The sequence below is a fragment of the Crinia signifera genome, chromosome 5 (genome assembly GCF_055691185.1).
Source record: "Crinia signifera chromosome 5, ASM5569118v1, whole genome shotgun sequence".
Classification (NCBI taxonomy): domain Eukaryota; kingdom Metazoa; phylum Chordata; class Amphibia; order Anura; family Myobatrachidae; genus Crinia; species Crinia signifera.
The window spans coordinates 81115901-81129361 of NC_139221.1; the positions used below are offsets into that span (position 1 = coordinate 81115901).

Consider the following 13461-nt stretch of genomic DNA (forward strand, 5'->3'; position numbering starts at 1 on the left):
TACTCTGTGAGGTACAAATACACGATATGGACAAAGTATTTATGATCTGCTGACGCCATTTGCAAACATTTGTAATACAACATGAAGAGCTCAGTGACTTCTGTGGTAGGATGCCACAGCGTGGTTCTGTGGTAGGATGCCACCTTTGCAATAATTTCACTCCTTGGTCTACCGTAAATGATATTACTACATCTCAGCAACGAAGTGGAAGACCACGTAAAATCACAGAATAGGGTCAACCACTACTAAGGCGCATGGTAAGTAAAATTCGACCATGCTCTGATCATGCCAAAGCTGAAGAGTTCCGAAATACCACTGGCATTAATGTAAGCACAAAACTGTGCATTGGGAGCTTAATGGAAAGAGTTTCTATAGCCGAGTAGCTCCATGAAAGCATCACATCACCAAATCTAATGAAAAGCGTGGGATGGTGTAAATCACACTGAACTGTAGAGTAGTGTAACAGTTTCCAGTGGAGCGATGGATCACATTTTTCTGTTTGGCAGTCAGACAGGTGAGTCTAGGTTTGGCGGAAGCTGGGAGAACGTTACCTGTCTGGTGTAACATTAGGCCCACTGTGAAGTTTTGTAGAGAAGGGATGATAGGACGGGGCTGTTTTTCAGGGTTTGGACTGTGCCCCCTATCTCCAGTGAAAGGTAATGGTAATGCTGCAGCATACCAAGATATTTTGAACAATCCTAAACTCTCAACATGAGAGCCAACATTTTAGATAAGACCCTTTTCTATTCAAACATGACTGTACCTTAGTAAAATACATGTCTTGAGGCGGTTTAACTAGAGCGTGCAGAGGTCTAACATCAACCCAATTGGGTACTTTTGGAATAAACCAGAACGGAGAATGCGAGTCAGGTATTCTTGTCCAACATCGGTGCCTGACCTCAAATGGTCTACAAAATGAATGGGCACAAATTCCTACAGAAAGACTTCCAAATCAAGTGAAAGCTGTTACAGCTGCAAAAGGAAGACCACGTCCATATTTAAGGATATGTATTTGAATACAATGTCATTACAGTCCTTGTTGGTGCAATGGTCAGGTGTCCAAAACAGTGTATGTACTTATGGATATTGCATTGGGAACATTCCTTGCATATGTATAATTGGGGACATTTTGCTGTGTTGCATATGAATTTGGGGCACAGCTCTGAGGCATACGTGTGGCCTATGGGAGGCACTATTGTGAGGCATATTAAAAAAATTAGAGGAACAAATGTGTGGCACATGAATTGGGCCTACTGAAATTGGGCATATTATGACAATTAGCAAAATTGATATCTAATGTCATTAAAAAGTTGTTTAATTTAACCTTTTGCAGTCCGAATTTTTTTTTTGCAATTCAATCAGTCTGGTTTAAATGTTTAAATTAATCGTAATTATTATTTTTTTTTTATAAAAAAAAATGGGTACTTATATGTTAGTTGGGAGCCCACTATAGTAAGTACGCTCATACCCCCACTATCCATGTCGGCATGGAGTTGATTTCATATAGTGTGGGGAGAGCAGCGAGCCACCGAGCCCGAAGCCTGGCGAGCCCCACAAGGGGACGCTTAAAACTAAGCAAATAGCTTAGTGGGCACCCAACTAACATATAAGTACCAAAAAATGGTCTACAGTGAATGTTGAACGACATTAATGTTCTAATTTTAAGGGGTTCACCATTGGATATGCTGCTAGCGCTGTTGAGCCTGATTAGACATTGGACTTGAAAGGGTTAAAGATATTTTGTATTAGTTTTATTGTTTCTTAGAATGATGGAAGGCTGAATATTTACTTATTAATCAGTTATTTATATAGCTGATATTCGGCAACGCTTTACAGAGAATATTTGAACACTCACATCATTCCCTGCCCAGTGGAGCTTACAATCAATATTCCCTACCACATGTACATGCACACACATTCACTTTAGGTTAAATTTTTGTTGGAAGTCACTTAACCTACCAGTATATTTTTGGACTGTGGGAGAAAACCGGAGTACCCAGAGGAAACTCACGCAAGCACGGGGAGATACACAATCTCTGCACAGTTTGGGCCATGGTGGGAATCTAACCCATGACCTCAGTGCTGTGAGGCAGTAATGCTAACCATTACACCGTCCATTCTGCCCATATGAGTATGTAGTAATGTTGTGATCCTCAAAAAAAAAATAGTTTTGACACCCCTATCCACATCATCAGAGAAAGCATACACACACACATATATCAAGTTCTTTATTGCCTGGTTGACCAAAAACAAAAGACTGCACCCAGTCCAGATCACAGACTAGGTGAAATCTAGACAGGGAAAGAAAGACATTCATCATTAGTACACAATGAGAGATTTTTACTCTTCACCACATTTGCACTTCAAAAAAAAAAGCCATGAGCCCTTCAGCTAGTCCCTGAGGATTGAGCAAATCAATTCAGCTTCATTCCTCTAATCTCTTTCCATTTATCCTATTTACCAGTTTCTAAATTCCTAAAACAAAACATGTCTGATTGTTGCCTCTTCGAAGTAAACATGCATTTGCTGCAATACAATGCTGGCCCGTATGTTTAATGGGCTCTAAAATGGGGAAATTTACTATTGTCTGCCTATACGGTGATCTCCTATAAAACAGGCTCGGCCATATACAGCCCGCAAATACGAATGGATAATACGGCAGATTTATGAAGCTGCCCTATTCTCCTCATTTGTATTTTCCGATGATGTAGCCGTTTGCATTTGTGTGCAGAAAATACGGCAGCCAAATAAGTATGAGCCACCAGCATCGTACGGATCTGGCAGATTTTGACGGATGTTGGCCAGTGTTTAAAAAAAAAAAAAAAAAAAATAGAATAAATTCAATTGTAAAAAATTGACAGCCCTGGATTCAGGTCCTGGTTGTAGAAATTCAGGGGGCCCCCTTCAGGACACCCCCTGCCCGGGGCTGTCCCCGGTGTCCCTGGGTGGTGGGAGCTGGGCGGATAGCCAAACTGTGTAAAGAAATAGACGAATAAACTATTGGGTTAAGCTGTGGAACTACAAGTCCCAGCAAGTCTCCCCCACATGCAGGGACTTGAAGAACCACAAGTCCCAGCATTAAAGGGACCACTGGTACTCGTAGTTCTACAACTCAACCAATAGTCAAATAAACACACACAGAAACCAGCAAATACCCCAGTTCGTTATGGGAAGGGGGGGGGGGGGGGGGGGGGCTTGCTGGGACTTTGTTTTTTTATTTTTATCATGCACAGGTGAGATACTATTTTTCTGGATAAGTTATTATCTCTCCTGCTTCAAGAGAGGAATCCTCAAAACAATAACACAAGGCCGTCGATGAAAAGGGCATGGCCTCATGAGTAGAGGGTGTGACCTTGTGACCCAGACCCTGTTTTTAACACTCAAAGTCTAGGTCAGGGGTTCCCAATCTTTTTTAAATCATGGCAGAATCTTTCATGGCACACCTAGGGCAAAAACAAAATGTATAAAAAATATATATATAAATGTAAGTAGATTGTGTTTATATGTGCTCAGTTATGTGTTAACGGGCAGGATTTGCTTCCGCTTGTACACATGTTATTATTGGCAGCCACCAGCACTGGTTTTGTCCATAGATAACTCACCATAAATAATTGGAATTGGTCCAGGACCACCAACCCATGGCACCCCAGGGAGCCACAATAAACAGTTTGGGAACCACTGGTCTAGGTGATGCAGGCTGCCCCAGTGACTTCTGCGGCTGCAGTGCCAATTCCTACAATATGGCAGGAGCTGGGTGCTGTAGTGCTGAACCCAGACACTGGAGGTTGTGCCATGTGAACCATGACTGGATCATCCATTATGTAGTGTTCATTGTAGCAACCTGCATCTTTCAAAAGCCATGCAGTTCCTATTCCCTGCCTGGGGTGTCGCTCTCTGCTGTGGTGGATATTGATGCCAGACCTGTGCTAGAAGCACAACACCCAAGGCAGGGACTACACAGGTCTTGAACGATGGAGGGGGGGAGGGGGAGATCCTGTCTAGGTCCCAGGGAACCTGTGCAGACAACCTTTAATTTTTTTAAGCAGCAGATGTACTAAGCCTACTAACAGAAAGTAGATAGAGATAGACTATCAACAAACCAGCTCCTGTCATTTTTTAAACACAACTCCTCCTAACATGGCAGCATTGAGCCAATAAATCATAGTATTATTGTGTGTATAGTCATATTGTGGGCCATTTACTTCAAATTTCAATCCAATGCGCCATCATGGCTGCCTCAAGGATACATTATATACTGGGCAGTGAATATGATCATCGTATGCAAAAAAGGACCCCATACAACATATCGTATGGGGAGTTACTGAGGTATCGCATGTAAGGTTGCGTACGATACCTTGTGCTACTGTATGGGAGGCGTTTAAAATATCAGCCAATCAGCACCTAACTCTACACATTGGACCTTATTCAGGTTCTCACGCCCCCCTGCGAGTTTGTGCAGGGAAGCGCTGGTGAGCAACTGCTCACCATCATCCGCACCAGAGAGGTGTCCTACATCTGTGAGTGCTGTAGAAATAATTCGATGGTGGGTGACCACCACATGATTTCCTCCTGCACGCAAGCGGCAAATGGATGTTGATGAAAAATATCCATTTGCACGCATGCGGGGAGATTCGGCGTGCGGGGGCGGCTGTTTGTGCGGGCAGTGTTAAAATGACACGCAAAGCTGTGAATGTCGCAGCTTTGCATGTCAACCAGAATAGGGCCCTTTATCCACCAACGCTTAGTACACAGACCTTTTTTTGTCTGACTGACTAATCATTATTAATTCAACTCTTAATTATACAGCACGCAGCAGTCATAGGAGGAATCAAATTAGTTTTTGGATTTAGATTGATGAGTTTTTGGGTAGGCAGATAGAAAATGGCTTAATATCGCGGATTCAGATAGGTAACACAAGGGATCCGGGAAAAGTTCCTGATCCCATGTGTTATCTCTGCTCTGAATTATGCTTATTGGGGATTATATTTCAGATGCCTTCGGCATCCGAAGCATAATCCCATATAAATGCCAGCATCAGGGGTAGGGAGGTGCCACATCAGGGGTAACCAGAAGTTATTAGCGGCGGTAAATTACTGCTGCTAATAGGATACCCCCACAGTAGTTCACAAATAAAAGTATAGGCTAGAACTAAAAGCCCCCACACACTGTGGTGACTTCACATGCAGTGCTCCCTTGAGCCACCCAGTACCTTCCCAGGTGAAAGGACCTTATATGGTCCTTATACGTCACTGGCCCAATATATTGCATGCAATTCCAGCCAAGCTGGCCATGCTCAGAAGCAATCCGAGAGATGTGCAGGGGACCGCACAATGCATCGGACCCGAGGTCAATCACCTGCAATTTGGATTCTTTTCTTGTGATGGATTGCTGCAATCACAGGACAAGAACCCAAATTGCAGTTATATCACCCAGTGTTTGGGGGCATTTACGCCACTATTTTCCTACTTCAAAAGCAGCACCATTGCAGATTTATTCATTTGATGCACCTACACATTTATTTTGTATGGAACACATCATAAATACCAAACAACATTGTAGATATGCAACTAAGAACACATAAAACATTAAATTGCTGGGTGAAAATATACTGTACATGCTGTCCCACAACAAACATGGCCACACTGGATAACAGTAATCACATGACCACCACAAAACAGAAGTTTAACAGTTCCAATCTCCAAAGCTACATTTTTTCTTTCTAAAAAGGTTCCCCTCAGTTAATTAGGCACAGAGTGTGAGGTCATGTCCTAAATCCCCTACTATCTCGACTACCTGCAGTGTCCTCCTGTATGTGAATGCTCCAGAGTTCATTCTCAGTAAACAAAAGATGGGGACATTCCTTCTGAATGCCATTGCTAGAACTAGCCTATACAATTCTCTAAGTTCGAAGCCTAAATAGCTGACCAGCCCTAGGCTGAATGGATGAGGAGAAAAACACTTATTCTGTCATATGAAAAAGCCATAATCATTAAGTAAAGGGGCCTACTATAAAACAGCACTAAATTAGGGACACTCAAAGCATTGATGAGCCTGGGACCAAGTAACGCTAATCTAAATAACCCATTCTTCACTGAAAGTAATTTAGTAATGAAAACGAGGTCTTAACATGGAGCAATAGCAAATGATAAGGGTGCACACCTACAAAAAGGTCACTCAGCGGCCATGACTAGATGCTCTGTCTTACAACATCCTCATGGAGACCGAGATGGAAATTGTAAAAAACTGCATAAAATAAAAGTCTGCAAAAAAATAATTTACGTTAAAAATATAATAAGCAGTAGAGAAAGTTTACACAATGATAAGTCACATACTTACTAAACAGTAATGGGGCATAGCTAAAAAAAAAAAAAAATACACAAAGACAAGGGTTTTTATTTTGATTGTTAGACCAAATTTTTATTGATTATATTTTCTTTTCTATTTTCCCACAAGGGAAAATAGGCCCCTTAAGTCAGGATTCCGGTGTCTGACAAGTGACCGACTGTAGGTGAGTCATCCAGCGCCCGTCAGTAATATACAAAGGGGGTAGGTAAAAAACCTACCTACTCCCTTTGTATATTTCTGAATGTTGTAGTGATTGTATCGCTATTATTGGTAGCAGAGGTATTGCTAGAACTTTGGCATTTCCCCTTTGCTCTACGGCACCCGTCAGTGTCTATGCAGTAACTTTCCTGTGCGGAAGGTGAATGTATACAGTAAAGGTCACATCACTGCATTAGCAAAGTTAGCAGAGGACTGAACTTTAAAATGACTTCATCATGACTTGTGAGAAGGTCAGCCTAGCCGGCTGTCCTTATGTTCCCTTTCCTGTTTTCAGTTTCCAGCTACAACTAAGGACTATTGGCTTTTTCCTAGAAATCGCAGACATTTTAACTTCAGGCTTAAAAAAAAAAGCTTTTTTTATTTTAAAAGGCATTTAGGACAGAAGTCCCCAGATAGGTGCAAATGATCCCAAGTGTTAATACCTTCACAAATGGTCTCCAGCCTTCATGGAGATTTTATAGAGCAAAGTCATCTTGACTATCTCATCCATCACTGTAGGTCAAGTCATTCATCACAACAGTAATGGTTGGTTTTGTTCTTCCAGATAGTCAATTAGCATATCAAGAGGAGGATGGTATGCATTCTTAATGCAATTACAGCAAGTTCCACAGCTTTTATGGCTGGTAAACAAAAAATTTACATTTAAAAATAGTCTTAGCTCCAATTAGCCAATTGTAATGAAAATGGGATCGGTGTGCTAAATGATATTGCCAGACAGCTCATTTCTAAAACTAAACTTCTTGTGCTAATGTCCTTATAGTCATTACAGAATATTTAGAATGCAGAAAATTACATACTTAAATGTAGTGACCTAAAGAACAAAAAGTTGACATAAGCAAGTGGAGCTTTTTTCATTGTTACAAAAAAGACTATTTGCTTTATCAGTCAAATTGCTACTTTTGAAATAAAGGGGACAAGGGAAAAGGCACCAGAGTCTTTTTTCTCTTTCTCTTCTCTTGGATATAGATTAATACAATGATTTGCTACTTTTAACAGCATGATATCCCAGAATCTGAAATCCTGGCAGTCAGTGGCATCTCAGCTTTCAAAATCCAGACAGTTCCTAATAAGCATTTTAACCACAACCATAGCCTTAAACTCCCCTATGCTTAACCTCCCTCCCCCTCCAGCCTACACCTAAACCCTGTACTTTGCATCAGGATAATTCCGGTATTCTGCCTGTCAATACTAACTGCCAGGTCCCTTTAAAAGAAGACCTCTTGGTGCTGTATTTAAATAAAAAAAAAAAGGTATTTTCATAACTAGGCAAAAGCCTACAATTGAAAAGGGTTTTCCACCTCCAGAACACTTGAAATTAATGGCTTTTATAGCATCAAGCAACTTTCACTATAAGCTATGCCTTATTGTATCTGTATTCTGTGCTTTCACATCTTTTAAATCATCAGGGTCAACAGTGTATGTTCATTGTTCAATAATACAACAGAAAGCGTAAAAAACTCTTCAGAAGAATTACAGGGCTATCCCAGTGCAACATAATGACATAACTGCTGGGTTATAAACAGGCCATAAAAAAGCAAAGGAAATATCCAGAAAGTGAAAGCAATGTATTTAAAGCTGTGGGAGAGGAAGTAAAATACATACGGAAATGCGGAACCTTTATGGCTTTATACATAAATAAAATAATACAGTTCGGGTCTCCCTTATCAGTGTATTCCAAAAAACGAAAAATTCTGAAAACCGTTGATCCCCCACTGGGGCAGTATGGATGGTGTAATGGTTAGCATTACTGCCTCACAGCACTGAGGTCATGGGTTCAATTACCACCATGGCCCCAACTGTGCGGAGTTTGTATATTCTCCCCATACTTGCGTGGGTTTCCCCTGGGTATTCCGGTTTCCTCCCACAATCCAAAAATATACTGGTAGGCTAATTGGCTTCCAACAAAACAACCCTAGAATGTCTGTATGTGCCTGTTTATGTGGTAGGGAAACTGTTAATAAATAAAATAAATACTACTTCCTTCATCCCCCGATGTACACAGCGGCCTCCGGGATCCTCTTCAGCCGCATCTCCGGTCCCAGGGGTGCATTGCGCCGATGATTTCACCGGCGCACTCGCACAATGCATCCTCTAAAGAGGATCCCGGAGGTTGCCATGGAACCATTGGGGCACCCCCAGGGGACCAGGTAAGTATATAAAAAAATATATGCCAAAATCTGAAAAAAAAATCCTTTATTGGATTTATTTATTTACAGTTTCGAAATATAGCGCAGCAGATTCCGTTACGCTTTACAACTGATGAAAACACTGAAAAAACAAACTGGGTAAAACAGACAGACCGAGGTAGGAGGGCCCTGCTGCAAGCTTATCCAAATTGCTTGTGATCCCAAGCATTTCGGATCAGGGATACACAACCTGTAATGACAAAAAATATTAAAGCAACTTGGACAGCACCACTAGGAGGAAAGATGGAAGAGCCTTTATTACTTAAGCTGGGTACACCCTACACCAGTGGTCAGGTAACAGGGGTAAATTACCCCAGATTGGGTAAAAATAAAATTCCTGAGGGTAATGGACGGTCGCACTGCCGAGACCCAGTCGGCCATGTATATGAATCCTATAGATTCATATACATGCCCGGCTGTGTCTCGGCAGCGCGACTGTCCATTACCCCCAGGAATTTAATTGCATATAGAATCTGCATATATATTCTAGATGTATGCCTGGCTGTGTGTACTACAATACTGTAGTACAGTGCAGTGCGTCAGGTCCTTGTGTATAACACGCTTCCCTGTGTGATGCCTCAGGCCCCACCTCCAAGTCCGCCTGCTTCTTCCGTAGAGTAGACTTATTCTGAAATCTGCACTGCCGCTGTGGCGCAGAGTTTCTTTGCCTGGTTATAGGCTCCTGTTACGGTAATACCCATCTCTCGTCCAGTGGCGTAGCTACGTTTTGGGCGCCCCCCGCCGTTAGGGGGGGGGGCGCCCATACCCACCCCCCGCCGCCGCCCCGTCGAGCACCTCCCCCTTCGCCCCGTCGCCTATGCTAATCCCCTCCCCCGCAGTCTTACCTATCGCGCTGGTCCCGGTGGCTCCGTCCGTTCATCTGCTGAGGACCACCACAAAATGGCCGCCCCCGTACAGCAGACAGTTTCAGAGAACTGTTTGCTATATGGGGGCGGCCATTTTGTTGTGGTCCTCATCAGAAGAACGGAGCCGCCGGGACCAGTAAGATACGTAAGTTTGTGGGGTATTGGGGGGGGGTAACTATAGCACCGCAGCCCCCGGCGCCCCCACATGCACAGCGCCCCCCCCGCGGTGGCGGGGGCTGCGGTGCTATAGTTACGCCCCTGCTCTCGTCTAGTGGGAAAAAATCCACATAGACTGTCACTATATGATCTTGAAATACTGACACTAATAGTTGCCTGGACGTCACATTATCAATGGATCAATGGTATTACCACACACAGCCAGGCAGCCATTGAAGATGATGATGATGATGATGATGATTACCATGTATGGTTGTGTGTGGTCCAAATTTTGGACCACACACAGCCATACATGGTAATCATCATCATCGGTTGCAAGGCTGTGTACCATACTAGCAGGATAGATCATCAATTTCTGGGGGTACAGTATGTATTACAATTATATGATTTCCTTCCTTTCAAATCAAGGGGTGACTTAGGGCATATTTAAATATCTTTTAGGGTAAAAAGGTAAAAAAGTTCCCTGACCCCTGCCGTAGACGATATTCTCTATGCACCTTATCGTTAAATAATATACTGCATACAACTGAACAATATTCATATACTCCGTACATGCAGCCATTGACTATAGTCAAAATTGAGCTACAGATGAAGGAGGACATCATTAACAGCCCGCAGGTGAATGCATTGTTAACCATATTGAGCATACACACTGTACAATATTACAGACAATATTGCTCAAAAGGGCCCAAAAAACAATATAATTTTTAATATTGCTTAGTGTGTACCTAGCTTTACTCCCATAAAGTAAACCACAAGGATTTGAATTGCCACCAAATAACACTGCATACAGTTATGTTAATGTTTTGACAGATCTGTGTAGCACTTTCAGTGATAGGTTGCTTCACCCTCGATGCTCAACGGAAAGAAATCGCAGATCTTTTCTTCCTGCTGCAATTAGAATGTACAACTGTCATGGACTGAAGAAGACCTGCATGTTCTTAGATTCTTGGGTTATATTGTTTGATCTTATCTTATTATTATGCTATTACTCTTATCTGTACTTGAACCTTGCTGTAACAATTGCAAATTTCTCCATTGTGAGACTAATAAAGGAATTCTATATATACACACATGCAAATATTTCTGTATACGTTTTAGAATATATATTTTATATAAACACACACACACACACACACACACACACACACAGGTGTTTAAAACAGAGTGCCATGCCATAATGGTAAAATAATAGCAAAGCACTACCCTACCCAATGACGCCTGTTGCATGAAATAGGCAGGTTAGGTGTATGACGAGGAGCCTGAGGTGGGTGGAGCATATAGATCTGTTTGTGTATATAACACATTGTGATGTCACATATACAGATACATGCACTTTTACTGCTACTGGGACGAGTGTCTGAAGAAATCTCAGAGATCACAATGCAATGCAATGGAGGTTGTAATATGCTCTAAAGCAGTGGTTTTCAACTGGTATGGGTCATTTGTGTCAGCATGATTAAGGTTGACATAGAAAATAAGGTCGACAGAGTTGAAGGTCAACACAATCATTAGGTCGACAGTGGCAAGGTCGACAGTCAAAAAGGTCGACATGAGTTTTTCACGGTCATAAGCATTTATTTTATCTGGATTAGAAGATAAAGGATTAATCCTCAGCAAACACAAGCATTACTGTGTATCACACTTTAGCACCAATTGGCGTCATTACCACCCGATATCAGCTTTTAGGCTAATTCTACACTACTGTAATGGCCCCTACACACAGGGTGATTCCAGGACATTTTCTAAGGGAGCTCAGGAGGAAGTGGCACCGGGGAGCTATATCATTTCAGTATAATAAGTGCCTTTCATTTTGTATAAAGCAATTAAAATGATATTTGGGTAAAAGACTAATTACCAATACATTTTTAAGGCTCTACTTATGAAGCAGTGAATATAAAACTTTTTGCTTAAATCACCAAAAATATATATATATATTTTTTCACTGCTATGGGTTATTTATGAAAATAGATAACACTGGAGAAAGACGTTGATCCATCACTAAACCAGGGTTTAAATATTTATATAAAGTTACGTTCTATTTTAAAACTGTATCCCTTTAAAAGGCCACCAAATTTGTGCAGAGCTCGATTGTATTTCAGGAAATGCTATTTAATTCTAGACACTGGGGCTCTCTGACCTAGAGCATTTTATCAGCCCTGCTCTGACCCTGACCAGTTACTGTCACACTCCCACACAAGAATATTTGCTCAGAATTGTGTTTCCAAAGTCTGCTTTGGAAGTGTTCAAAGCAAACAAATCCTCTATTCCCAACTGCAGCACATTGCACTGCTTTGGGCTCTGCTTCAATACTGAAGAACAGTTGATGGATGGCAAGCCAGTTGTTATTGATTGACCTACCACTCAAATTGTACCACCCTCTCTCCTCATGTGCTTTTCTGAGAATATATATCTGCCACTCTGATAATTGCATCAGTGTCCTGTCCCCTGATGGAACGCCAAATAAAATTATAATAATAATAAATTGTGATGTAGATTATCGGTTGATCGGCCAATAAATGTATAGTGTGTACCAGCCGTTAGGCAGATTAACTGCTTTGGACAGCATGATATTTGGTACTTGTTTCCTAACACGGCGCTCATCGCATTGCATACCATAAGGCATACGATGCTACGTGATGGCAGCCGATGTTATACAATTTTAAATTGTATACCATCGCATTGTATGCCATATACAATGGTATAAGATTTAAAATTGTATAAGTACCCTAATGGGTGTTTTCATTGTTAAATGTGCCCCCTATAAGATAATTTATTGTATAAGCACAGTAATGGGTGCTTACAATGTTAAAAGCACCCCCACTATCAACGCCAACCCGAAGCGAGGCGAGCGCAGCGAGCCCGCGAGGGGCGGCGGTACGCGTCCTCCAACCTTTTCATACCCCCACTATCCATGTCGGCGTGGATAGTGGGGGTATGAAAAGGTCGGAGGACGCGTACCGCTGCGCTTGCCACGCTTCGGGTTGGCATTGATAGTGGGGGTGCATTTAACATTGTATGCACCCATTAGGGTGTTTATACAATTAAAAATCGTATTGGGGCTTATACAATTTAAAATTGCATCGCATGCGGGCAAATGGCATGCGATGCGATGTTATACAGCTTAATATCGTTGGCGCCGTGCTAGGAAACAAGTACCTGATATTTTAAGATTATATTTTAATATTAACAATAAAGTGAAGACTAGCAGGGATGAGAAAACTTTGGTTCCCAGCTTTGTTGAACTACACATCCCAGCATGCCCTGCTACAGTTTTGCTATTTGGCTATGCTAAAACTGTTGCAGGGCATGCTGGAATGTGAAGTTCAACAACAGCCGGAAGTCAAATGTTTCCGATCCCTGGTCTATAGGGATGGTGGTCATAATAGGCACAAAGTGAATGAAGCCAGGTACATACCAAATGATTTGTGTACCCGGCAACCTTGTTAGCGATGTGATCCAGTGGGGTGCAGTCATCGGTAAGTGCAGACGAGACTACTGATGGCAGGGCAGGGTCATTCGGGGATCAAGTGTGGGCCATGCTGCTCTTGCTAGCGATAGCTGCTCTAGTACAAAATTAAAGGATTCAGTATATAATTATGATCAATTAGGTATTCCCCTACATTATAACCAACATCACAGCTTTTCAGTCCAGGGCTAGGTGCCCC

At 42.0% G+C, this 13461-nt stretch overlaps 1 protein-coding gene across 6 annotated transcripts in view; it reads right to left on the minus strand.

The window, feature by feature from the left end:
- Positions 1-13461, minus strand: part of GREB1L (GREB1 like retinoic acid receptor coactivator) — a 112331-nt gene that overhangs the window by 64522 nt on the left and 34348 nt on the right. The window contains exon 2 of one of the 6 annotated variants that reach the window (XM_083187538.1): positions 13212-13354. The exons of 4 other annotated variants lie outside the window; for them this stretch is intronic. The gene's annotated coding sequence lies outside the window, so the exon portion shown is untranslated. Of the gene's footprint in view, positions 1-13211; positions 13360-13461 lie in introns of all 6 variants that reach the window. One more of the 6 variants, XM_083187536.1, reaches the window with a different exon arrangement.